Raw genomic sequence first — 24,802 nt, 5'->3', positions numbered from 1 at the left:
TGAAAGATTTTCTATTCCAGTCCAGATCTCCCTCAGACATTTGAAGTCATCATGCATGGTCCCTCTCCAATCATTGATGTGAATATATATTCCCAACACCTGTTGCCTGACGTCCCCAGCCACCACTGCAGCCTTCCTGTTTTAATGTCAGCCCTTAGAAATGCCCTACATCTGCCCTCAGATGCCTCTTACCCTCAGTCAGCCACCCCCCCCCCCCCCCGTCCTCTGAGGCCCATTCATCTGTGTGAGTTATCAAGTGTTTGCACAGGAATGACTTCTGTGATTGGGATGAATTTTGAAAGATAAATCAATTTTCAAAGTTTAATATTTAAGCGAAGAGAGCACAAGGCATTGTTGAATAATGCATTCGGTTATTTAGAGTTAGAGACAGAGGGAGAGTCTGGACCGGCTCCAAGCTGGAGGATATGAGAGCTCCAAAACAGTCTGCTAATGAAAAGGAGATATATTCCTTTGCCCTCTCGTTTGAATTTCATAACTCAGAAACGCACCTTGTTGCTTTTAGCACATGCACTCTGTTTCTTTCTTCACACTCACACATGCGCACGTTTGCCTATAAGCCAGGCTTCTATTTCCACTGCACCTGACTCACTCTCATTTTAAACAACTTCTTTTCAGCTTTGGTTTCTCTCGGGAAAGCATTTCTTGGAATAAACTATGCACCACTAACAACTCCACTTTGACTTCATAGTGTCATTTAGAGCTCAGTTACCAAATGAATATACATAAGGTATTTCTAATGTATTAGACTGTAGATTATGATGTGTTGATTACAGATAACTGCCTCTCATCTGTGATTTAAATTGATTCAACCCTGTCTCCTGTTAATAATGTATACTACTAATTTGTTTTGCCAGTTATTTTAGGCTAATTGCTATCAGGATTACGTTCAGTGGGAACATTTTTTTTTTTTTTGGTACTCGGGGTGGTGAATGGTGGGAGTTCTGGAGGAATTTGATCCAGGGGACCAGGGCATCCAGGTTTCTCAGTGTGTCTAGGTTTAGGCAACAAAAACAGCTTGGTTAAGGTTAGGGAAAGACTGTGGGTTTGATTAAATCCTAATAAATAAACATGTAGTGCCTCCTGCTTCGAGTCATTGTAAATTTCTGGGAGGCATGGTCGGCTTGTTACTGCTTTGCTATAGAGTGCTATGTTCCTGAACTCACTTGGTTCTATTTTAAATACACAGTAAATGAAAGGGTAATGTAACTGCTCCTGTAATTATTAAGTCATCTTGTTATGAGGAATAAGTAAAGCGCAAAAGATGACATTTTAACTTTGCCAACACCTCTGTGGAAAACACCTACAGAAAATGAAAATTCATACAAAAGCTGTGTGCTCTCACAGTCTCAGAAAATGCATGTTGTAAGAAACAAAACACTGAATGGAACAGAGAATATTATCGTATAATTGTCATATTTGCAAAGCTCCCCGTCTCTCTGAAGAGCGTGTTGTCATGTGAATAGAGCTCAGTTTTGTTTCTCAGCATGTATCTCTCCTCTCATTTCTGCCCTCTCAGTTTATCTCTCTCTGCTGATCCCACTGTGCAATCAGATATGCAATTGTTACTATTTCTTTAGACAAAAACATGTTTTGAACAAAGGCAGCTGCTGAAGACGAGTCCCCTGAAATCTAAGCAATTGTGTTTTAATTGCTTCTTCTGCTCTAGTACCTATACTACTCTCTCCTCTTAATTTATCTGCCCCTCCCTCCTAATACAGACGAAGAATATAGAGGCAAAAAAAAGAGAAAGCAGTCTGCTTTGACCCTGTTTCCTCTGTCCTTTCCACACTGCAACTAATGCAGTTTAATAGGTTTGATTCACCATGACGTTATAGGCTCAGTCTGCATGTGTATGTGTTCATGGGCATGGTGCAATTTGCGTAGCTGAGATAAATCCACAGTGTTGTTCACTCAGTTTCTGTGGGATCATCTATTTTGAACTTTATATCCTGTTGGTCTCTTTGTGCTGTCCAGTGGGTCTGGTTAAGCTAAAACCTGTGGAAAATCAATACAAGCCTTGGGAAACCCTGCAGGGAAAATGCTGCAGTTTTGGGACAGAAGAGTGAAAAATTGGCAAACAAGAGTCATTTGATAGGTAGCTGTCTGCAGACATATAGAGTGAATTTAACTCAATACTGAATTTCTATATATATAAATGACACCACTGTAGCTGGAAGGGATTCATTGTCTTGCTGGCAAGCGCTGGCACTGGCAGAGTCCCAGGGGGCTCAGTCATACCTGCATTTATAGACCACTCAAGTTCACACCAAATTCAATTAATGTGAATGGCATCACTATGATAAAGCAAAGTCATTCACATTAAGTTAATAAACAAACCCACAGAACCAGCCCGCTACTCAAAATTTTGATATAAAAAAAATGTATCAAAATGATGCATTAATGTGCAAGACGCATTCAATGTTGCAGTAACACTTGGTGTCAGATAAATTCTCTGGAGTAAAGTATGCGTCTGCCTGTGAAATGCAGTGCAGTAGAAGTATAAAGCAGCATGAAATTGAAATACTCGAGTAAAAGTACCTCAGAATGCATACATACATACATACACACATACAGAAGCACTGTCTGTTTTCCCCGTTGTTTCCTGGTGTGACTAGGCCTTTAAACGGCACATTGTGCTCACTGTGGCACCCTCCTGCTCCGCGTGGGTGTCCCTTTATTCTCTGTAGATTTCATATGTCTCACCCTGGCTCTTCTTCCAGTGTTTGATAGACATCGGTCATATGTTTAAAATAACCAAGGTTTGCATGCTCCGTGACAGACATGCATCCATCTTGTGTCCGTGTCTTCCTCTGTGCTTGTGTGTCTCACATGTCTCGCTGTGTGTGGCAGATTACTGAAGACTGCAGACAGTGAAAACACATAGAGATCGCTCTCCTCGCAGCTTGACTGATCAGAAGCTCCCTTGTGGATGCTGCTAGATAAAGTGAAGAGGAGGATATAAGGGAGTGGGAGTTAGGCCGGCTGCCGATGGATTAGCAGCCATGTTTACATAGTGGCTGATTTAGTCTGCCGGAGCTGCCCAAGAATGATTTATTGATAGCGAGGGAGGAGGAGAGAGTATTAGAAAGTGTGATGTCGAGTGTATAGAGAGACACAGGAAGGAAAGGGAGACTCAGGTGTATCTATGTGTGACATAAGGAGAAAGATCCTATGAAACAGCTGAGAGGGCGTGCCTGCATTCTGTGCTCTCCAACTATAATCTCTATAAACAGATTTCTGCATCTGAATGCAGAATCTGTAAGCACGGGACAAGATTTTGGTAGCGGTAGCGTTCTGGTTTCCGTTTACAGACTGTTTGAACTCCGAGTGGTATTGACCAATCATGTTTGAGTGGGCTTTGGTTGCAAGCAGGTAAACAGTCTGTGTGGAGAACAAAAGAGGCAGAAAGCATTGACTGAAATATGATCCCAGAACCCATCAGCTGTCGTCTGACAATGATTTAGCTTTTTATCGGCTTTTATTTTATATATCTGTTAATAAAGATAACTCAATTCTCCCTCAAGTTGCTAACTGGACTCTAGACAATGACCAGCACATGGAAGAAGTCTTGGCACTAATGTCTATTATCTGTTATCTGGATATCTGCTGGCTAAACCAGAAGCAGACATTAGCTGTTGCCCCCAGAGACTAAACCATCACTGGATGATAGCCAATGGGTTCCCAGATTGCGCTGTGTCTTAAAGTGAGAGGACAGATATGGACATTTCTTGGTGCATGTAAGCCTGAAGAGACCGCTTCCTCTTCTGCAGCAGGAGACACCGTGGCTCCAGATGAGGTGACTGGAGGAAGTCAACCCAGATCTGTCATAAATACATTGTATTACCCATCATTCAGTGCACCTTCAGGGTGAACGGAGCAGTAGAGGGATGATGAGTGGAGCAAAAAACGGTGCGAACAACTCAGGGCCTCATCCTGCCACTCTGACGACTGACTTCATTGTGTGCGAGTGACGGGCTTTTAAGGCCTGTCAGACAGAGAATCTGAGCCAAGTGGTTGGTAAGATATAGGCTACAACTGAAGAAATGTGGGGCGCTGGAAAAGTTGATTTTTTCATTAAAGAGTGTTGACTAGAGGGACGATCCAGGAAATCGTCCTTCAGAAACATGTGTGGGATAATAATATGCTTCAGTTTACAACAAGCTCCCAAACAATGTTTCAGGTTAAGCTGGAAAAGCCCACTGTGCTCTACCTGCTTAGCACCGAACAGCAGACAGGCACAGTTAGCAACTAGTTAGTGAATATAATGGAGCATTTAGCACCTCAACTGTCAAAAATTTTCCTCAGGTGATGGTAGAGATTGAAAGAGAAAGAGAGGATCGAATATTGGACTTACATTCACCAGGTGGCCACAAACAGGACTCACAATGAATGATAATGTGGCTCTGTAAGTGCCAAATGTGAAAATCAGCAAATATTTGCTAGCAAGTTCATTATATCAGCATGTTCAAAACTTGTTTCCGTTGCTCCCAAGTGAAAACAACATAGAAAACAAGGATGGCAGTGTGGGACAGACACTGCATACCGTGATCAATAAGAGATGGACGAAAGCAGATAAACAGATAATCACACAGCAATTCTGTAATTGTGTTGCCAGTGTTATTTATTTCTATAAAAGTGAAATGCTGGATTATTTTTGTCACATGCTGATACTGCATCATTTTAGCTCCCGGGAGACCGCACACACACACATACACACACGCAAAGGGCACCTGCATTTATTAGCATTATCCTCAAAGATGTCCATGATGTATGTGTGAATTGCAGACAGTTTCCTTCTTATTCCCCTATTTCTCATATTTCTGCATTCTCTGGTCTTGGAGAAGGAGCATATACTGGGAGCTGAAGGTTGGTTTTAGAACACTGATATAGAATTCTGCACACACACAGGCACACTTGCGCGCGCGCACACACACACACACACACACACACACACACACATGCATTATTCTTGGTGGGGATCTCTTTATTATTAAAATGTCTAGCAGTGCCCTCTAGGCACTTCTCCATCACATCACCTGGCAGCCTGCACCCTCACAACCCTGATGCTATGACAAGTCCTCATTAGTTGTACTAATATACCACACACACACACACACACACACACACACACACACACACACACACACTGTGCCTCTATTGTGCGTCTGGACATAGTGTATGAAGCCTTTCCTTTGCTGCTGCTGTGTATCTCCTGCTGACTGATATTCTAAAATGTCCTGCTGCTAAAAGTTCACTGGCAGAAAATTAATAATTACCTTCAAGAGTCTAGTTCCCACTCTACACCCGGTTTGGATCCAATATCTGGGTTGTTTTTAGATCTGATACAGCTGGCATTAAATGTGATCTGTCTGCTATTCAACCAAAACACTTGCAGCACAAGTAATGTCCTGACATGATATTTACATCCTCATAAGTGCTAAATCTTCAGATTTTCCTACTATCAAAAATGTCTTTCTCATTATGTTATTGTTGCAGATCAATGCATTATGGTTTTGTATAGGCTTGTCAGACTTCTCTTTCGAACTCTTTTTAAAAGTGTCTGCATATAGCATGAACAACTCCAGCACCCTGAAACTAAATGGCAGCTAAATGGAATTGAGCCATCTGCTTTTTATACTGTGGCATGTCAAAATGCGTTCCATGAAAAAAGTCCATTGTCTGTGGTATGGTATGGTGTGCATGTACAAACAAAAACTTCAGAAGGAAAACACACAAACTGAGATGAGCATGAGGGGCTATCTCGAGTATGATTAGGCTTTTTTGAGAAATGATTTTTACAGCTGCAAGGTTTACTTCACAATTAACCTTTCTGACACTTTTAAATAAAATATTATTAACTTTAAGATTTGGATTTGCAGCACTACCACTTACAGAAATATGACTGAGATTTAGTGAAAACACAGTGCAGGTTTAGGGTTTGAGAGGCTGGAAAACAGCAAAGATTCAGTATGTTTAAGTTCATCCTGAGGATTAAACATTGATGTTGTTCTGCTCAACAACATGAAACTTTTTGAGGAATATAAAAGAACCAACCAGTGAGTTTGTTGGATGAAGAGATGCATGTTACAGGTGCTTCAACTTGTACCATTTCTGTAACATGAAAACACACACAAAAAAGTGTTTTGTTTAGTTTTAGTTTTTTTTTCTTTTTCCCCCACATTTAGCACAGGAAACACAACTGTGAGGAAACTGGACATCACTGTGTGTGTATGTCTGGAACACATAGTATTAGCCTAGCTTAGCATAAAGCCCAGAGGAGGAAAGGAAAGCGTTTTGTCAAAAAAATAAAAAAAAAATAAAAAATAAAAAATACAACCATTGCATCTTAAATTGTTACATTTATTCAAATTGTGAAGTCAGAGCAAACCAGTTGCAGACCACGGTGATTCTTACTGACCTCAAACACGAACAATGTTTGAACTGATCGCTCCTGGTTTTGTTCAAAGTAATGAAAACATCTCTTTAAGCCTTACAATAGTTTGCAAGAAATAAATCACTCCTATAAAGCAGAAATACACATGTCATGTTCCCCATAACAGCTCATTTTAAAAAACACACAGCTTTACTCACATTTATCATCTTCAACAGCACCTGCGGCGTTTTGTTGCTGCTGCGCATTTCAGCTGGCTCCAGCGCCAACCTCCCTCTCACACCCCTTTTAGCAAATTAGACCGTTTAATTAGGAAAAGCTCATTTGTATCAAATCATTTACATGGTGCAGCCAGCCTTTGCCAGGATATTCTAATTGATTATTGTTGCCTGAGGTGCTGCTGGCGTGTGTGGATGTGCCTGTGTGTGCGTGTATATTCTTGTAAATTGAGTAAATGACTTTGTGGTAATGATATAAGGAAAGAAACTTTATCACTGTGGTGATTGTTATGTTCACGCATCCATGTACAACAATGTAAAAGCAGCCTACTTATAATATCTCTTTGTAATAGGCACTGCATGTGCTATTAAACTGGTATTTTCATACTTTGTGGTAAATATTTTCACTGCACAATACTTCAAAGTGCTGCCCTTCCTGTTGTTAATTTTGCTTTTATTTCCATAAGTGATTGAGCACATCTATGCTCTGAAGTGCCTCTTAGCACTCTTTTGTGGTGACATACTCCATTCAGTCACCTCTGCAGGCACCACCTACCAACAGGAAACAAAGTTCCCTGATTTCATAGTTCCCTTTCATAAAGCTCCATTTAGGGATAAAAACCCTTTCCAGGGTCCCTTCAAAACACTTCTGTTGAGCCGAGTCCCATTAAGGAAAGGAGCAAGCCTACTTCCCCATTGAGACTCACAAATGACCCTTTGATGAGACTGCTCTTTGACCCTTTTTACAAAGCGGAGCGAACGAGGGAGAGCCGAGTGCATGGGGGTTTGAAGGGTACGGGATAAAGAACGCAGAAAAAGAGACGACAGATTATTAGAATTCATCCAGCGGTGCAATGAACGGCCTTTCAGCGGCAAGTTCCTCTTTCTATTCAGCAGCTGCACAACAAAGAGACATTAAATTATAACCAAATGGTTTCCATGGCATCCCGTGTGAGTAAATGTTTCAAATCTCTCTCTCTCTTCTTTCTTTGCATCTCTGAGGCTTTTTTTAGGAGCATCCTAATAATTACAGCCAGAGAGGAAGAGAGAAGTTCAAAGGTGTCACTAATAAAAGGGGCGCTTTTTCCACAACAGAGCATAAATGGAGTTGGAGACAGGGTATGGAGGACAGGAGGTGCTGGTTACATGTAGTAAACCATCAATTTACAATACAGTAGAATGACACAACTGATGTCTGGAATTCACAACTGCAATATAGTAAGTGTAAATATCTAAAAATGACTGGGAAAGTGGAGAAATGTATTCATTTACTTGTCATTAACATTTGGCTCAGAAAGACTTTATGAGCCCCTCTACATAAAGGTGTAACATTGTACAGGAAGTTATTACAAGAAGGTTGCACTAATACCCAGAATTAAAAAGTGGTCGGCCTGGCTTAACATAAAAGAATGGACAGACATGTAGCTCACTAATTAACATGCTGAAACTCATTTGTTATCCACAAATAGAAATACCAAAAATTACACATTGTGGAGCTATTTCTTGGAGGCTGGGCACAGTGGCTTCATGTCTACTTACAGGAAGTAACTTCCTGTAAAACTACAACTTTTTTTTTTTTTTTACCTCTCAGTTTGTATTCGGAATAAACAAATGAGATATCATATGGAACTTAATCAATTTTATAGGTGCTGGCAGACGTATTTTTTCACTTTTGACTGAGCTAAGTGAGCTGATTCCCTACACATTCAGTCTTCGCTAAGCTAAGCTAAGCTAATCACCACCTGGCTCTAGCGCCATACATAACACACAGACATGGTGACGGTATTGATCTTCATGTATAACGACGAGATGGTCACATTCAGTAAAGCCTTTTTAAATCAGCTCACTCATTCATCTGCCTGGCAATACACAAAACGTTCTCCCTGCATTTGTACACACTGATGAAGGTTTTGTGTATTGCTGGGCAGACTGAGAGACTTAATCAAACAATGCATTTCTCTCCATACGTGAACACAGATATGTAGGATGCACCAGCTGGTCAGAGCTCAGTGGCAAACTTATAAGTAAAACCGGTGGCGTCAATCTTCTGAACTCAAGAAAATAAAAAAGCATATTTCCCCAAATTTAAAACAGTTATAAAGCTTGCTTTTATTTGGCTCCACTGGACACCAGAACACTCAGCTTTTTGCTAGCCTTAAGCTTTATTAGTCACAGCTATGACAAAAAGACCCAGATTGTGAAAGAGTATTCCTTTCATGACTGCATGCATCAATAGCATGGAAACACACTGCAGATGGATAGCAAAGGCATTCTGCTCTGCGTTTAGCCCGTGTGTGTTTTGAAGATGGGAACTGATTCTATGCTCAGGGACAAGGAATAATTCCACATCTCAACCAATTTCACTGTGCCTCTGGACACATGGATTTACATGACACACCAAACAGAAAATATTTAAAAATGTTTGAATATTATGGTCTGAAAATGCATGAAGTGGTTTACAGAATCGCCCCATTAGGTGAAGCTTAAGGTAGGAGAAACGGATACAGCAGCTGATAATGCTTTAGTATGTGTGAGTGTGTGTGTGAGTGTGTGTGTGAGTGTGTGTGTGTGTGTGTGTGTGTGTGTGTGTGAGTGTGTGTGTGTGTGTGTGTGTGGTAGCAGGTCTCATATGTCACATCACAAGCACGAACATGTGATGATCTACCAGATTTTGTGCAAATTGACCCATCCATCAACAACAAGCAGCCAGGGGGGTGCGGGGGTGAAACGGAGGCAGAGCAAGAAAAAAAGCAGGAAATACACAGATGCAAAGTTCAAAATTAGCTGTGAAAAAGAATAATATGATGTGACTTTTGAACCTTTAAAACAGTTTCAACTCGTGTCTAATTTTTTGGTGCGGATGTTACACATGCACACCTCTACCTACAAAGCTCTGCAAATTAACTTTTTCCCCCTGTACTCTCAGAAACCCTGCTGTGAATCAAATTTAGCTCTTGTATGACAAAGCCAACAGGCTCCTTTTCTGTTGTGCACTTTTGATCACATTATTCGGACCAGAGACGGATGGAACAAAGCCGTTCTTTCCATCTCTGATGTATCTTTGTCTCTTGTTGTCTCAAAATGCCAGAGCCAGTGTGTCGACAAATCCAGTTCTTTCCCTCTGTGATCCAAACCAGATACATCTGTAGTCACATCAGTGAGCATGGGGGGACAGTGGGTACAGAGGGGTGTTTGAGGTTCCTTTCTCTTTTGGGATTGAATTGGGTAAAGATGAAGGGAATGTGGACAGAGATAACAGCATGGTGGTTTTATGAAGACAGATGTGAGAAAATGGGTTTAAATAGTCAAACACCATCAATGAAAGCATGGTGGCTCATGATGCAAATACAAAGTTTATTAGCCTAAATATCAAAGACAACACAAGCTTCCTGATAAATACTTCTACACTAATTGAATTCTGGTGCAGTGTGGTAATTTTACAAAGCAATGAGAAAGTAACTCAGAGACAAATTAGATATATTAAATATATTATTGTCCATGCAGTGTATTGGGTGCGGCAATTCCAGACAAGCACACTCGACGCAAGCAGCAGTTCTATACATGTATCTGATGCATACCATGAACAGGTGTTTACAAGGGGATTTGTTTTGCTGATGTTCACGACATGATGCAATTACCCATCATTCATGATGAGATCAGTTAATGTGGAATGTGTAATACTGTGGGGTATTATTATTTGATATTTTTGAACCAGTGTTAAGGACAAATGTTGATTTAGGTTGGTCTACTATCTGACCACAGAAATGGGATGAATGGAGAACTTTTGAGAGCCAAGAGAAAGAGGAAGTCAGCCATGCTCAGATGCATCAGAAAAACCATTCCTTTGTCAAACCAATACACACGATGTTAGTATTGTACAGAATGTACCAAACCCTTAAAACTCATTAAAACCAACTAAAACTCACTGAGTCACTGGCATCCCTCTGTTGCCATAGACACGCCCCCAACACCAGTCTGAACACCTTTTCAAAACAACACTACAAAAACAATAAAGCCAGGAAAGATGGATGGAGTTAACACGTCTGTGCCTAAAAAAGAAATCTAAGGCTGTGAATCCATTTACATTGACACTTTCACATACCTTCATTAATAGATTTTTTGGCCACCTGGGAGCAGTGCAACAAGATGTAAACACAACACTGACATGTAGATGATGTGGGGAGTGTGCTGGCTGGCAGTGGCTAATTCATTCATCCAGATTAGCATTCATTTGGATTTGTGGAAATGATGCACGAGATGAGAGCAGTGGAGGGCTGTAAAACCAAAACAGGGACTTCAAAGATGCTAAAATACTGTGCTTATCACTATGGGTGAGCCCTTTCACATGACACATTGCCATTTGATCCCTTGTCAACATAAAAAATACAGAATAGAGCAGCAATGTAATTAAGTTAAACCACATTAAACCTTATGCCTGAACTGCTGTGTTGTTTTGGTCATTAATACAGGCAATAACCAATTGTGAGCGACGTCTTCATAAAATTAAGAAAAATAAAAATAAGAAACATACACATACACACATACACAAGATTAAAAACAGCAATAAAGCAGAAATCTTAACAAAAGAAAAAAAAAAAAGCCATGTTCTTCCAGAATACATGCACAGGAAGAACTGCATTAGGCTGAAGCACCAGTTCAGTGAAGACAGAGCAAAGCAGGCACTGTGATGTTTCACACTTTTGTTACTCAACTCACACAGACTTAAACATGAACCTATTATTTTGGGGGAAATAAGCATCTTGGGGGAGTGCATCAGTTTGGCGTGTGCCCCCAGAGGAAAGCCTCAACATTTTGGAGAATACAAAACAGCTAATAACCTACTGTAGCTTTCTAGTTATTAGATTTTCCATGCATCTTTGACAAGCAATCACATTGCTTCCTGTCATACAACAAGTCAGACAGTTATTGAACTAAGAGGCAGCCTCTCTAACAAACCTGCCGCCTTCAGAGTTATCAGTGAAAGGATTTCCAATAGAAGCTGCTTAAAGATCTTCCGGCTGACCATCCACACACCAAGTTTGCTGTAAGTGATGAGATGAGCGGGGAGATAAGAAGAGCTAACCGACCAGATAATCAGGACTTAGTTTCCCGCATTTCCCCTCCCACACCGCCGCAGCCGGCCTTTGGAGCTCAGCGGAGCAGACAACCTGAGCTCACAGGTTAGGGGAAGAGAGAAGAGAAAGTCGATATCACTGACTGCCCTGGGATCCCCCCAAAGAAGCCGAGCAGAAAAAACAAAAACAGATCCGGGGATAATGAGAAATCTACAGATGCACCAACGCGTGCTGTGAGACATATGTCACCAATCAATCAGCCAAATCACAATATTGCATCTGATAACTATTCATATCAGCTACATATAATAACTGGCAACAGTTGCAGTGTGTTGTGCTACTTGAGCACACTATCACGTGGACCATTTCTCGTCTGTCCTCCCCTGTCTTGTCTCCATACCATGGCTTTCAGGAGCAGAAAAAGCCGTGCATTGTTTTTTCTTTTGTGAGGATGGAAAGAGGCATGGAGGAAAATCCATAAGCCTCTGTCTCTGGGATCCTCATCCTCAACTCAGGCATTATTTTCGAGAAGCACTGGCTTCATGCACCTCCTGAGCCTCGATGGTTTGGTACTCAATCATGCAACAGGTGTGCTTTCTCTTCCAATCCTTCCCTCTCTCGCTGCGTCTTTCTCATGCACAGACAGCGGTACAGGTGATTTTTCTCCTCATTGTCATTCGGCAGTCAGCCGTGTATGAAGGTCAATACTTTGAAGGAGGGCATGAGAGGAACAAGCCAATCAGAGGGGAGAGATGAGACCAAAGTGTGATTGACTGGTTTGGGGGGTGCGGAGGGGGAGTGGAGGGGGCAAAGGGGGATAAAGGCGCCAAACAGAATATGCATACCCAATGAGGAATCAGGAGATGAAAGGGCCTTGTTGCTACGGCAACACACCTGCCGTGGTGGAATATCGGTGTGGCTTCATTGATATGAGGGCTACGGGGTTTTAGGCCATGGGGGTTTGCGTGAGGTTGGGTTGAGAGCTCACACTCGTTTGTGTGTGTTTGTTGATCACATACTTGTGTTCTTGCACATGTGTGCAAACAACCTGCCACCTGTGCACCTGCGAAAACACTGCGTCTGTCAGCCTCTCCCTTCAGCCCCTGTGCTCCTGATGATACGAAGCAAACTCAGAAGCTTCATGAGACATTTAGAATTCTGTTTGTTCCTGTTATCCTCCTCTTTGTTTTCTTCAATTTATGTGTCTACATTTTGTCTGGTAGTAAAATATCTGGCATTTGTTATTTCTAATGCTATAACATTATCAATCTTCTAACATGACGTAGCACTTCAATTTACGAAAACATGACAAAAACATTGCAGATGCCGTACAATTTCTTAATTTGACTTTTATCAAGTCTGACCTGAGGGCTGAACAGATTGTCCTCTCACAGTTCTGAGTCTGCGAAATAATTGGTCAGATGATTGGAATTGAGTTGTCATTTCCTCGATGCTCCAAGGGTCATAGCCCGTTAGCCGATAATGAAACAGATAGCGCTGATCAAAGATGTGTAATACAACTTATCATACTGTAAATCCCACATGGTTTGCAGCTGATAAAGGAATGATATGTTATTATATATTGTTTGGGTTTTTAGCTTTTTTTTTTTTAATTTGCCAGCACACTAGCATCACATGTACGGTAAGAAAAGATTAAATCACCCATCATAGAAATGTATTATACTGAATGTCTGGAAGATAACCTTGGTAGACTGGTTCAATGTATGATGCAGAAAATGGTTATATTTTGATATCAAGCATTTTAAGGGTCTTTTAAATGATTGGGTGCACAAAGATTTGGTTTTTGAAACATTTTCAGATTTTCCTCCAGCCTTGTCAGAAGCATCACTGTATCAGCAGAGAGATAAGTGATAGTGATAGCCTGGTCACCGCTGATATGGATGGATAAAGGACAGAGGAGAAAACTTGTGACTGGTTTGAGACAGAAACAGAGCAATATTAGAAAAATACATGAGTTATCCTTCCTGCAAGGCCATATGGAGAAAAGGCCTCATCCTCCTCCTCCTCCACATCTCTTCTCCTCTCTCCCTCTCTCATTTATTTCAATTTGTCATGCTTTACTTTTCCCTTAAGAGAGCACGCTGGTGAGCGGCCCCATATAGGCCGCAAAATTGTGCCTGCGCCTGGGCTGTAATGAAACATTTAGATGCAGGGGAGAGTGATGGTTGCGCATTAATACAAGTGGTGGTGTTGCCAATGCAAGCCTCGGCTCCAAGCAGCCAGCTCGGCCGGCCACTCCAGCGTGGTGGTAAGAGATGTCTCGTCTCTCAAGTCAGCACAGTTTGTTTTCCAAGCGGGAGGGTCAAGGGTTTTCCAGTGGCGCATGGTGTTTCAGAGCATTTGCTGATTTCTGATGAGGTGATAATGGCATCATGGTCCTTGGCTAGTTTTATTTATAAGGTTGTCAGTGTGCTCTGACTAGCTGGAGCTTTATCTATATATCTATGATGGTCCTGGACTACCTTGGTACAGATCAAAACATGGAGATATTGCTAATAATGTAACGCTGAGCATGACTGTGGTGGTGCTGATAGAAATTATTGATTGGACCGACCCATTTTGAACACAACAGCTATGCATATAAAACATATGTAATAATATTGAAAGGACAGCATGTAGAGTGTAAGAACACGTTTTCATGGTAGCCGCCTCAGGTTCTATCATTTCTGTACATGTCTCTTCCCTTCTTATATCTACAGCAGGCACATGTTTGTCCATATATGTCACACATACAGGGTAGTATTCAGGTCCTTTACTTGAGTTAAAGTAGTAATACTGCAAATAAATTAAAGAAGTACATTTTTATCTTTAGCAAAATGTACTTAAATTCCAAAAATTGCCCAAACAGTATTATAAAATCAGATTATCATTACTGATACATTAATGTGTGTGTGCCTAATATGTACACATTAATGTTGCACTAAAAGTTTTATACATTTATATATATTCATTATGTGAGATCTGTCAATTATCGTTCTTATTCAAGCACTCATTGCATGAACCCTTAATTAAATACAAAACACAGGATTGAAGCAGATGCATAATGATGCTATTTTTAACCTCTGTGACAAATGTGAACAGAAATGTGTCACTTAGTGAATGTTTCTCGCTGTAAGTCAGTTAACCTCTGCCAGTCCCAGCAGTGTATAAAACCTGTCGTCAAACCGAACCCCTCCAACATTCCACTATATGCTGCCGCATGCTATAACCGTGGCTTTGTAGGTGTTAAAATTTGAAAGCAATGCATAATTTTGCTTCAGAAGCATTAGCATTCATCTGCATGCATAAGGCTGCTGGGCTAACCCTTGCCTTAGGTTGCTAACTAAAAGAAAAGCAACAGGCACAGCTTACACTTACTTATGTATGAGTGCTGTACACAGATTTTGCCTTATGCAAATAGCTCCTCTCATCTTGCCGCATAGATCAATTGGAACAGCACAGCTAATATGTGAATTTAAAAATGTTTAACATGCATATCACATTATACAAGAGATGCCTTTTATATGTTTGTTGACACAGCGGGACCAAAATTTGCTCATCTCTGAGAAGCACATTCAAGCTTTAAGCAAGTAAAATCATTGCCACACACCTGTTCTCATCTTCTTTGATGACCCTAAATGGTTATGCCAACCTTGTTTTTTACCCCTAAAGCATGCAACTGCTACAAAACCATATGGTGAACCATAATTCACCATACTTAAATGCAGATGTGTTTGTCCGCATATTCATACTGCGCTCCCTTTGATATAATGCCAGATTTTCCACAGTGCCATTCTCCGTTCAACAGTTTCCTTTTTTTTGTTGTTTTTATCCAGTGCTGGCTGTGGCTTCAGGCACACACTCTCTTCATTACATGCATAGCCCCAATGAGACTTTGTACATTTTCAGAGGACAGATCTTTTGTGTGTGTGTGTGTGTGTGTGTGTGTGTGTGTGTGTGTGTGTGTGTGAGAGAGAGAGAGAGAGAGAACCTGGTTAAGGGTCTGACATTGTAAGACAGGGAGAACACACTTGTGTTATTGAGAGATCAAAGGGAGGCATGTCATTGTGAATTCTTACATCTCTCTGCTATTGAAGCCAATAGGCAGACTGAAACTGTGGTCTGTTGAATGTTACTTTGAGCTTTGCATGAAATTGTATGTTTTGCGTGTGTGACAGAGAGACAGACAGTCAAAGAGGGAGGAATCATCCACAGGATCCTCCGGAAAGCAAAGGATTGATTGTCCAATATTCATTGTCCCATTAAATATTTCCACCACCAGTTTCACAAAAAGTGGCTCACAACGCTCTGGTTTAGTTAAAGAAAGCACACATATACTGACAAACTCAAAATGGGAAAAGAAATCTACATGATCAGCAGTGTGTAGTTTCCTGGTTCTGCATTGGCTGCTTCCCAGTTATGACATGAACAGAAATGAATAGAAATTCTAACCTATTGGTTGACATTTTAACAAGACTACAGGTCTACAGCCATGCTAGTTGCCCTATGAAGCTGTACATAGACACAGCAGTGCTAGGAGCTAAATGCTGATGATAGCATGGCAACATGCTCACACTGACAATGCTTACATGCTGATATTTAGTCAATATAATGTTTACCATGCTTATTATCTTGGCATAGCACGTTAGCATACTTACATTTGTTAATTAGTACTGTTTTGTTGAGGCTAATGGTAATGCCATTAGTTCTGGGTCATTAGATTAAAAGTCAGTGGATCGCCACGGTTGTTACAATTCATCCCATGGAGGACATGAGTGTCTATACCTAATTTCATGGCAATCCATCCAATAGTTGTCAATAAATTTTACTCAAAACCACAGATGTCAACCTCATGTTAGAACTTGAAGAAAAATCAGGGGATCAGTTAAGTCAGCATAATTCATCCGGAGAGCCCTCTAGAGATTATGAATGTCTGTACAAAATTTCCTGGCAATCCATCCAATAGTTAAGATATTTCAGTCCTAGGTAGTGGACCGGGCGACCGACACACCAACACTGCCATCCCTAGAGCCACGCTGCCGGCACTGTAGTAAAAAGCACACAGCTCTGAGAGAACACAAGGGAGAAAAGAAATCATGCTACTAGTGTTACAGAGCATTAGAGGCAGAACACACAATTTGTCAGTCTTGGAGATGGAGGCCATAGCAGCTGAGGACAAGGCCAAGCTCCAGTAAAAACACACCGTCTCTGAGTCCTTGTGGCTCACAAAAGAGAGTATCCTAGTGAAAGGATGGCATAAAAAGCAATATCAGTAAGGAGAAAAATGGGAGAGACAGACGTTAAATTAGCATTTGATAAAAGACACCAGAAATGAGCTTGTAAGACATTCATTCCTCCACATGACTAATGTCTTGGTAGTGGGTCCAGTCTGTATGATCATCACTTGTGTCAGTTCCATAACCTCGAGCCATAGCATAACTTGCGCTGTATAGGCTTATACATTTGCCTTACAGGTTCCCAGAACCAATTTAAAAATGGCTCAAATCTTCCTCAGTAAGTCCATTCATTTGTACTGTGCAAGCAGCATGACAGACTTATGGCATAACCATCATGGCTAATGTAATTAGTCTATAGTTATAAAAAGAAAGGCGGTAATGAATTGTTCAATTCTGGAGCGAGAGTAATCCGTTTTCCTGCTTAAAAGTGCTATTATCTCATTGTAACACATCCTCTCTGAGAGGAGATGTTAGACTTGCTTGTTGAGCACTGTCAGTGTATGTAGCCCACAATGTGATGAACTAAACCGGCACTTGAACACATAGTGTGTGAATAAGAGCTACACTTATGCATATACACACAAGCTAGGAGCATCATAACTCCCTGTCCTGTTGGCCCTGTCAGTCTGATCCCCCCCCCCCCCCCCCCCCCCCCCCCGCCCCCCAGGTGATGAGGGCAGCAGAGGTGGAGGGACTCTGGGCGGGAGTGCCTCAGGTCTTTCACCGAGGGACCCATATAGACTCTCCTGTCCGCTGGAGGGTGAAATGAGCCCAGGTAGAGCATACTGAGCAGTGGCTGTTGTTGCGAGACCAGATAGAAGGCGCTTCCACCTTCAGCCCTCCTGCATGTTTTCCAGCTGATAAATTGCATATCTGGTCTGGGAGGGTGGAGTGGGGACGGTCCGTCAGTTTTTTGAGTTGAGAGGCACTCAGCTTGTGAGTGTGTAGGACGATGGTGATGCTATTGGTGGCTGTGGGGGTGTCAGCTCAAAATTCACTGATTCACTGATGTTTGCTTGGTTGGCCATGAGTGGCTCCAAATCAATCAATCAATAAAGCTCAATGCAGTACTAGGAATGAAACACAGCCTAACCACAAAGAAAAGCTTTTTTAAATGACTGGGTATCAGGAACAGATATTGGACCCACATTGCACCCACTAGACATCACAGGCAAGTACTGAATTGTGTAATTTTGTTGGTAAATGTAATCAAAAAATAAATATGGCTCTTTTAGAAACGTGTACTTCTCATATTGAGGCTACTTCATACAGCACAACAAACTGTAAAACCTAGCACTGTTTAACAACCCAATGCATCACCTCTCCCCAAGAGCAAAAAACCAACAACTTTCATCAGATTGATTTAGATGCAAATGGTGTACTCACACATGGTGGAAAATGACACTTGTTTCCTATTTTCTTATTTTTTCCCCCCTCTGTGCACTGCTTTGCAAATTAAGTGGAGTGTTTGTGACAGCTTGATGCTGGCGGAAGCAACAGCAAGCAGAGCTTTGGATTGCAAATGTTCCCTGAGGGGGCCGGCCCTGGTTTGATATACTTAATAAACTTCAAATCCGACAGGCTGGCAGAGGCAGCACGACGCTGCTTATTTCTCTCCCTTCCCACGGTGAGATATGGGGCCCTGTGGAAATGGGAATGGAGAAAGTTTAGACACTTTTCTAGAAAGGATCGGCAAAGAAAGGTGTGTGCGTGTGTGTGTGCGTGTGTGTGTGTGTTCATGCATATGCTTGTGTCTGCTTGTTATGGAAGACTGAACAATACACTGTAGAGGTAAGGGAGTGTGTATATGTGCAGGACTGGCACAGTGCTTCTTTCAAATAAAGGAGCATCTACAGGGGGTGGACACAGTAATATGAAATCCTTTATAATATTATGCAACCCAATGCAATAGCTCTGCAAAAATCCTGCCTCCAAGAAGCTTAAATATTGTATATTGTTATGTTTAAGACTTGCGCTTTGAGTGGCATTCATTCTACTCTATAGTATTTTTGAGGTGGTCTCATATTATGAATGTGTTTCTATTACTGTATCGACCACCTACAAATGCCTACTTGTTCAATGTTTGTACATGTAGTGTGTATGCATGTTTCTATTTGGGATAAACTGATAGTGCAGTTAAACGTTAGATGGCTGATAATATTGATACTGATAATAATACAAACAGTGATACTGAATATTTGGAATTTATCAAGAGAAGGACTCTACAGCCATGCTCGCAGGCCTGTGAGGCTTGGCTTATACACAGCTGTGTTCTAAGTTTAATGCAAATGTCAGCATGCTAACATGATTACAATGCTAACATGCTGATATTTTACAGGTATAATGTTCACCATATTAACCATCTTAGTTTTGTGTGTTAGCATGCTAATATTTGCTAATTAGTCCTTTCCTTTACCTTTCCTTCAGCACCATATTTAGGCCAAAATTTCAAATTGTACACAAGAAATCTCAAAATCTCATGGGCAGAGTGCAATGGGAGGTACTGAACAGGTTCATGCTCCCCCAAGGACGAACCCTTGTCATTTTTGACTGTCCATCAGCTTTCCTCTAGCCCAACTATCAGGTCACAATGTCAGCTTGAAACATTGCACAATAACTTTGTAACATATGTACACAAAGCATGGATATGATGTCATCTACGGCTCCATCAATAAAACTCCTGTTATTTATCAAAAAGTCTGCCCATTTAAGGTGTACATGAAGTTGTAGTGTACCAGTATAGACACAAAGAGCAAAGACATTTTCTTCGTGTCAGCATCCTCCCCAAGTCCACCTTCCTCCAGCTGTTAGAGCTGTAAGCTCGGCCCATTCCTAGAGTGAAAAACTTACCAGCAGGAAAGTGCCATAGCATAATCCTGCAACATCTCTCAGGAGTTCCTTTTAATCCTCCCCTGGTAAATTAAAGTGAGAAATTGAATTAGAAGCTTTTCTTGTCCAATAATACAGATTTAGAACAAAGTATCTGATAGAGAGCAAATACGGTAGTCTCCTCTATTCTGACATATCCTCAGAAGTCTAATCTCTCACGTACATGCAGTGTTTGATGTCCAATTAACCAGAATGCACACAACTGAATATCCCATTTAAACCCCATTATCTAGACAAGGGAAATGCTCACAGCTAACTCAGAGTTCCCTGTCAAAATGCCCATGATCTGCATTTCCAAAGATGCCAGCTATTTCCAGACTTAAAGAAAAGATAAGGGAGAGTGGCAAGGATAGAAAAAAAGCTGACAATTACATAAAAATACCCGTCCAAACAAACTGAATTTCTGGTTGACAGCTCTTTAGCCAATATGGGCAATGTTAAAGTCAATGAACACAAACTGTTTAGATGATAATGATGATAGATGCTGTGTGAGATCTCTGTAAGAGTTTCCATTGTAACCATGTTGAATTGATATCTAACTTGGAAAATTCTACAAGACTAATCTTAACTGTACAACCCCAATTCCAAAAAAGTTGGGCTGTTGTGTAAAACTTAAATAAAAACACATTTCAGTTATTTGCATATAACATTTGTTCACCAGTAACAGTTTTCTGAAGGGTTCCTGAACTCATGTATTAATCTCCTTTATCCAATGTGGTGAACCTCTCTCCATCCTTCCTTGTGATCGACTGAGCCTTTCCAGGATGCCCCTTTCATACCCAATCATGATACTATCACCTGTTACCAATCAACCTGTTTACCTGTGGAATGTTCCAAACAGGTGTTTTTGGAGCATTCCACATCTTTCCCAGTCTTTAGTTGCTCCTGTCCCAACGTGTTTGAAACATGTTGCTGACATCAAATTCAGAAAAGGCAGATATTTACGGAAGTCAGTGAAGTTGATGAGGTCAAACATTAAATATATCAATTGAGCATATGTCAAAAATGATTAGCGAAATATCTCTTTCTGTTTTACTTATGTTTTACACAGCGTCCCAACTTTTTTGAAATTGGGGTTGTACTTGTGGTTTAACAGTGTGCCACAACATGTTTTCATGTTGCATCTTCCAGCATATGGTGAGGGCTACTTGCAGCAGATTAGCATACACTGACCCCCATTACATTCACATACATGTGTGTGCATTTCAGGTTTTCAGATCAACTGAATTATCCAGCAACTCCAAATACTTGAATCTATCTATCTATCTATCTATCTATCTATCTATCTATCTATCTATGTACACACACACACACACACACACACACACACACACACACACACACACACATACAGTAGTAAGACAGAAGTTCAAACTGGCAGTCACAATGATTAAAATTCGCTGCTGTACAGTGACACAGTGTATAACACGTGACTACAGATTCAACTCATGGCTGGTTTGGAGTAAGCTTTAGCTGGAAATCATTTATTGTTCCTTTCCAATGCCGCTCTTCTACATACAATGCAACAAAGACCATTTACATCTGAGAGGGGCAGGGCCAAATGATGTGCTTTCAACATGCGCTGCAAGCCGTCAACACCCTACAGTTTCAGTCAATCATTACTCTGGGTATCTCTGTGGCCTTGGACCTTTGTTACAGGCATTGTCATCCCACTTGTTCTTGGCCTGTCACTCCTTTCCTGTCAATCTTTACTGTCGTTCGTCAAATAATTCCAAGAATCCTCCCCCAAAGATCTCTTCCGTAATACCTTATTTCCTTTGTCAGTGATGACAGCGATGACATCCACAGATTTTGCCGTCAGTTAAGGCTAACAACGTGCCGACAGGTTGCTCTCTCTTCATATAGCCTCACACATGATGGTCATGCGGATTACTATCCATTTTATTTAAATGTTTGAAAACAGAATTTCAAACAATCCAGTGACCTTTCTGCTCAATGCTGCAGAGCCACTGCAGTGAGAATGTGTCTGAAGTCCGTATGACGTGAGCCTGGTAATTGTGAACCTCTCTCCCCTTTTCTCCGCTGGCTGTTGTGAGGGGAACCGGCGAGCGTGTGCTGAGATTGTGAGAGGCCCTACCATTCCCTCTAATAAGCCCCTGTGGGACCTGCATGAACACTGCTGCAAGTGCTCGCAAGCCGTCTGCAAAATGAGAGCGCTAGCTACTTTTCGGGGAGGGCGCTTAACAAGGCAAGTGTGAACATTCACGGTTATAGAATAATGACCTGATATCGCTCCCCGCTCCGTGACAGGTTATTGCCAAACGCAGTGGGGTTACAATAAGATGTCACATTCAATTATGGTTCAGTGCTCAGTGCAGCACAAAACCTTTCCTTGCACTAGAGCTGGACTGGTGACATTTTGCGTCGAGGTGCATGACATAAGGCTGTTGGTAAAGACGCTGGTGTAGTACACAACTTCTTTCAGCTCCTGGGGTTTCGAAGGTTACTTCATTCAATCATCTGGGAGCTTGTCCGAGCCGCCCTCTTCTTCAGAGTTCTCATCAATGTCTTACTTTGTTTGAGCAACAAAATTCTAGATACTGTATACAGTGTTTATTGTACAGAGTAAACATGATGAATAAATCGGCCATTTTATAATAAGATTAAGAGCCGTGAAAGAAAGCAAAACATGAATGAGACTCACTGAGGTGCCATTTCCTTTTTCACACACACACACACACTGTGCAAGTTTCTGCCAATTTGACTTCTTCAATCTAAGATTTATACTTAACCCCGTCTGCTGACACGCAAACCCCCACGACAGCTTGTTGTGGTCCCCAGCCAAGGCACACAATGACAACAAGCAGAAAGAGGTGCTAAAGATGGCGCCATTGGTGTAATTCATTTTCTGGACGTCTTGGCCCCAGAGCTCCACAGCCTCTTCCTTTCATTCTATATCAGGTTCAAGCATCTCCCCCCTCGCAGCTCATGGTTCTGCTGTAGGGGTCTCCAGCCTTATCTGTAGCCCTGTCTTATCTCTAGCTTGTCCCTGTAACCTGACGGTGGGAAGATTAGCTCTGCACCTCTTGTCACCCCGTGATTTTTCCTTCAGTGAAGACAGAAAGGAGCCCAACATAAGCCAAGATTAAGATGGTGCTGTGGGTGTGCTAACCGTGTTTTTCTGGAGGTCTTCTGGAGCTGCGGTGGCTCGGGTCAAGGTCAAACAAGTTTAGCTTAAGGTTTCACTTACAGGGTAATTACACAAGGAAAAGTAAGAAGAGATCCCACTTGAGAAGATATGGTACTCCCTTATATCTCCACTTTAATCTCTTTCTCTTCAGTTGAAGCTCAGACCATCCCAGATGTATATTTCATGGAGATTCCTGATGTCAGGCTCCAACAAAAATACAAGACAGGGAAATGTGTTCTGTACAAAGTTCAGTCATGACCAGTCGTACAATAGATGTGGGTCAGTTGCTGGCTCTAAGCTGTCACAGGAAGATGGCTAAAAGCAGGAAGTTGAAGGCTCTGATGACGGGACCTTCTGGGAGAGATCACAAGCTCAGCCAATTAGCTGCTGAAAGGCTAGTGTTGAACTTTGACCCTGCCCGCTGTACTTTCATTCTACAGAGAGATCTCATTTTGTTCATTAAGTCCGGTGTGGCATATTCTCTGCTGTCTACAGCTTACAATTACACAAGCATCAGAGGCAGGGCAAGGCCACAAATGGTCTAATTACAATTTCACTTCAGCATTATGACATTTAGACAAGAGAGAGAAGAAGAGAGTTTTTGTAGAAGGAAAAATATGACTGTACATTGTCCAAGAGAGATAGAAATCCACACACCTCTCTGATCTTGTAAAATTTTCACCCCAAGGCACCAGAGTCGTTATTGTATTGACATGTTGTGGATTTTACATGATGTACGTAACAGTAACGTACTATTTTAACTGATGATCCTGTTTCATACAGGATATGGTATTTCCCAGTATGTGATCAAGGAATAGTTTGCAAAGGCTTTACCAAAACACTCACTCTAAAGACACAGGCAGCCAGCCCTCATTTACTGTTAAATCCTGAAATATTTTAGCTGTCACTGTGGGTCAGTTCTTTTACTGCTAGCCTTTTTTGGAGGAATGTTATTCTGCACGTGTGACACTTAAAAATAAGTCAACACATCCTCATACCTAACTGACATGAAGAGGGTTGATTGCCAATGACTCCCAAAATGACATAAATCAGCGTCGGAGATTACCAGCAACAACCCAACAGGATGAACGCGCTCGGTATGATGAAGGTCTGCCTGTGCTGTAGCTTCGTCTTCAAGTCTTTAAAATTGCGAAAAGGTCATACTTTGCTTTCGTTTTGGCACCAAAAACTACTTAGTTAGGTTTTGGCACCAAAAAAGTACATTACTGTTACGTACATGATGTAACGTACGTACGTTATGCCTCTTAAAACGGACTTTTGCTTTCACATGGGGCACAAACAACAGCCTCCTGATTGAGAGTCCTGTGTTTGTTTGACCATCCCTCCACCCCACCTCATCCAAATGTGGACTTTCTTGCTTGCTTGTGAAGCTGTACTGTAATTGTCCTGAAAATCTAAAGCTGTGTGCCTCATCTCCCACCAAGAAGTAAAAATCAGCACTACCTCCCATCTTAAATCATTGCTGGTGTTTAGTAAATAAACATACTGACGCAAATTGCAGTACAGTAAGCTGCTGCTTGAATTTTTAATGATCTCATCCCCAGAATGCAGTTTAAGAATCTGTCAGTCGACTGAGCTGAGTTCTTTCTATGGGAAATTGTAACCCAAGAAAAGCACAGCATAATAACTGTAGAGACATGATAACTGTGTCGGCATGCGTAAGCTGTGTTACAGCTTATGCTGCCTTCCACTTTATTATGGGCATTAGTGGCATGGAAACATTTATTATTTTGTCCTACAGTACGTTACAGTAGGGATAAATATTCATGCAATCATTATTCATTCCAGTTATGGTTGCT

The sequence above is a fragment of the Chaetodon auriga genome, chromosome 2 (assembly GCF_051107435.1).
Source record: "Chaetodon auriga isolate fChaAug3 chromosome 2, fChaAug3.hap1, whole genome shotgun sequence".
In the NCBI taxonomy this organism is placed as follows: Eukaryota; Metazoa; Chordata; class Actinopteri; order Chaetodontiformes; family Chaetodontidae; genus Chaetodon; species Chaetodon auriga.
The sequence above is the reverse complement of the archived record's forward strand: the minus strand, read 5'-3'. Positions refer to the sequence as shown.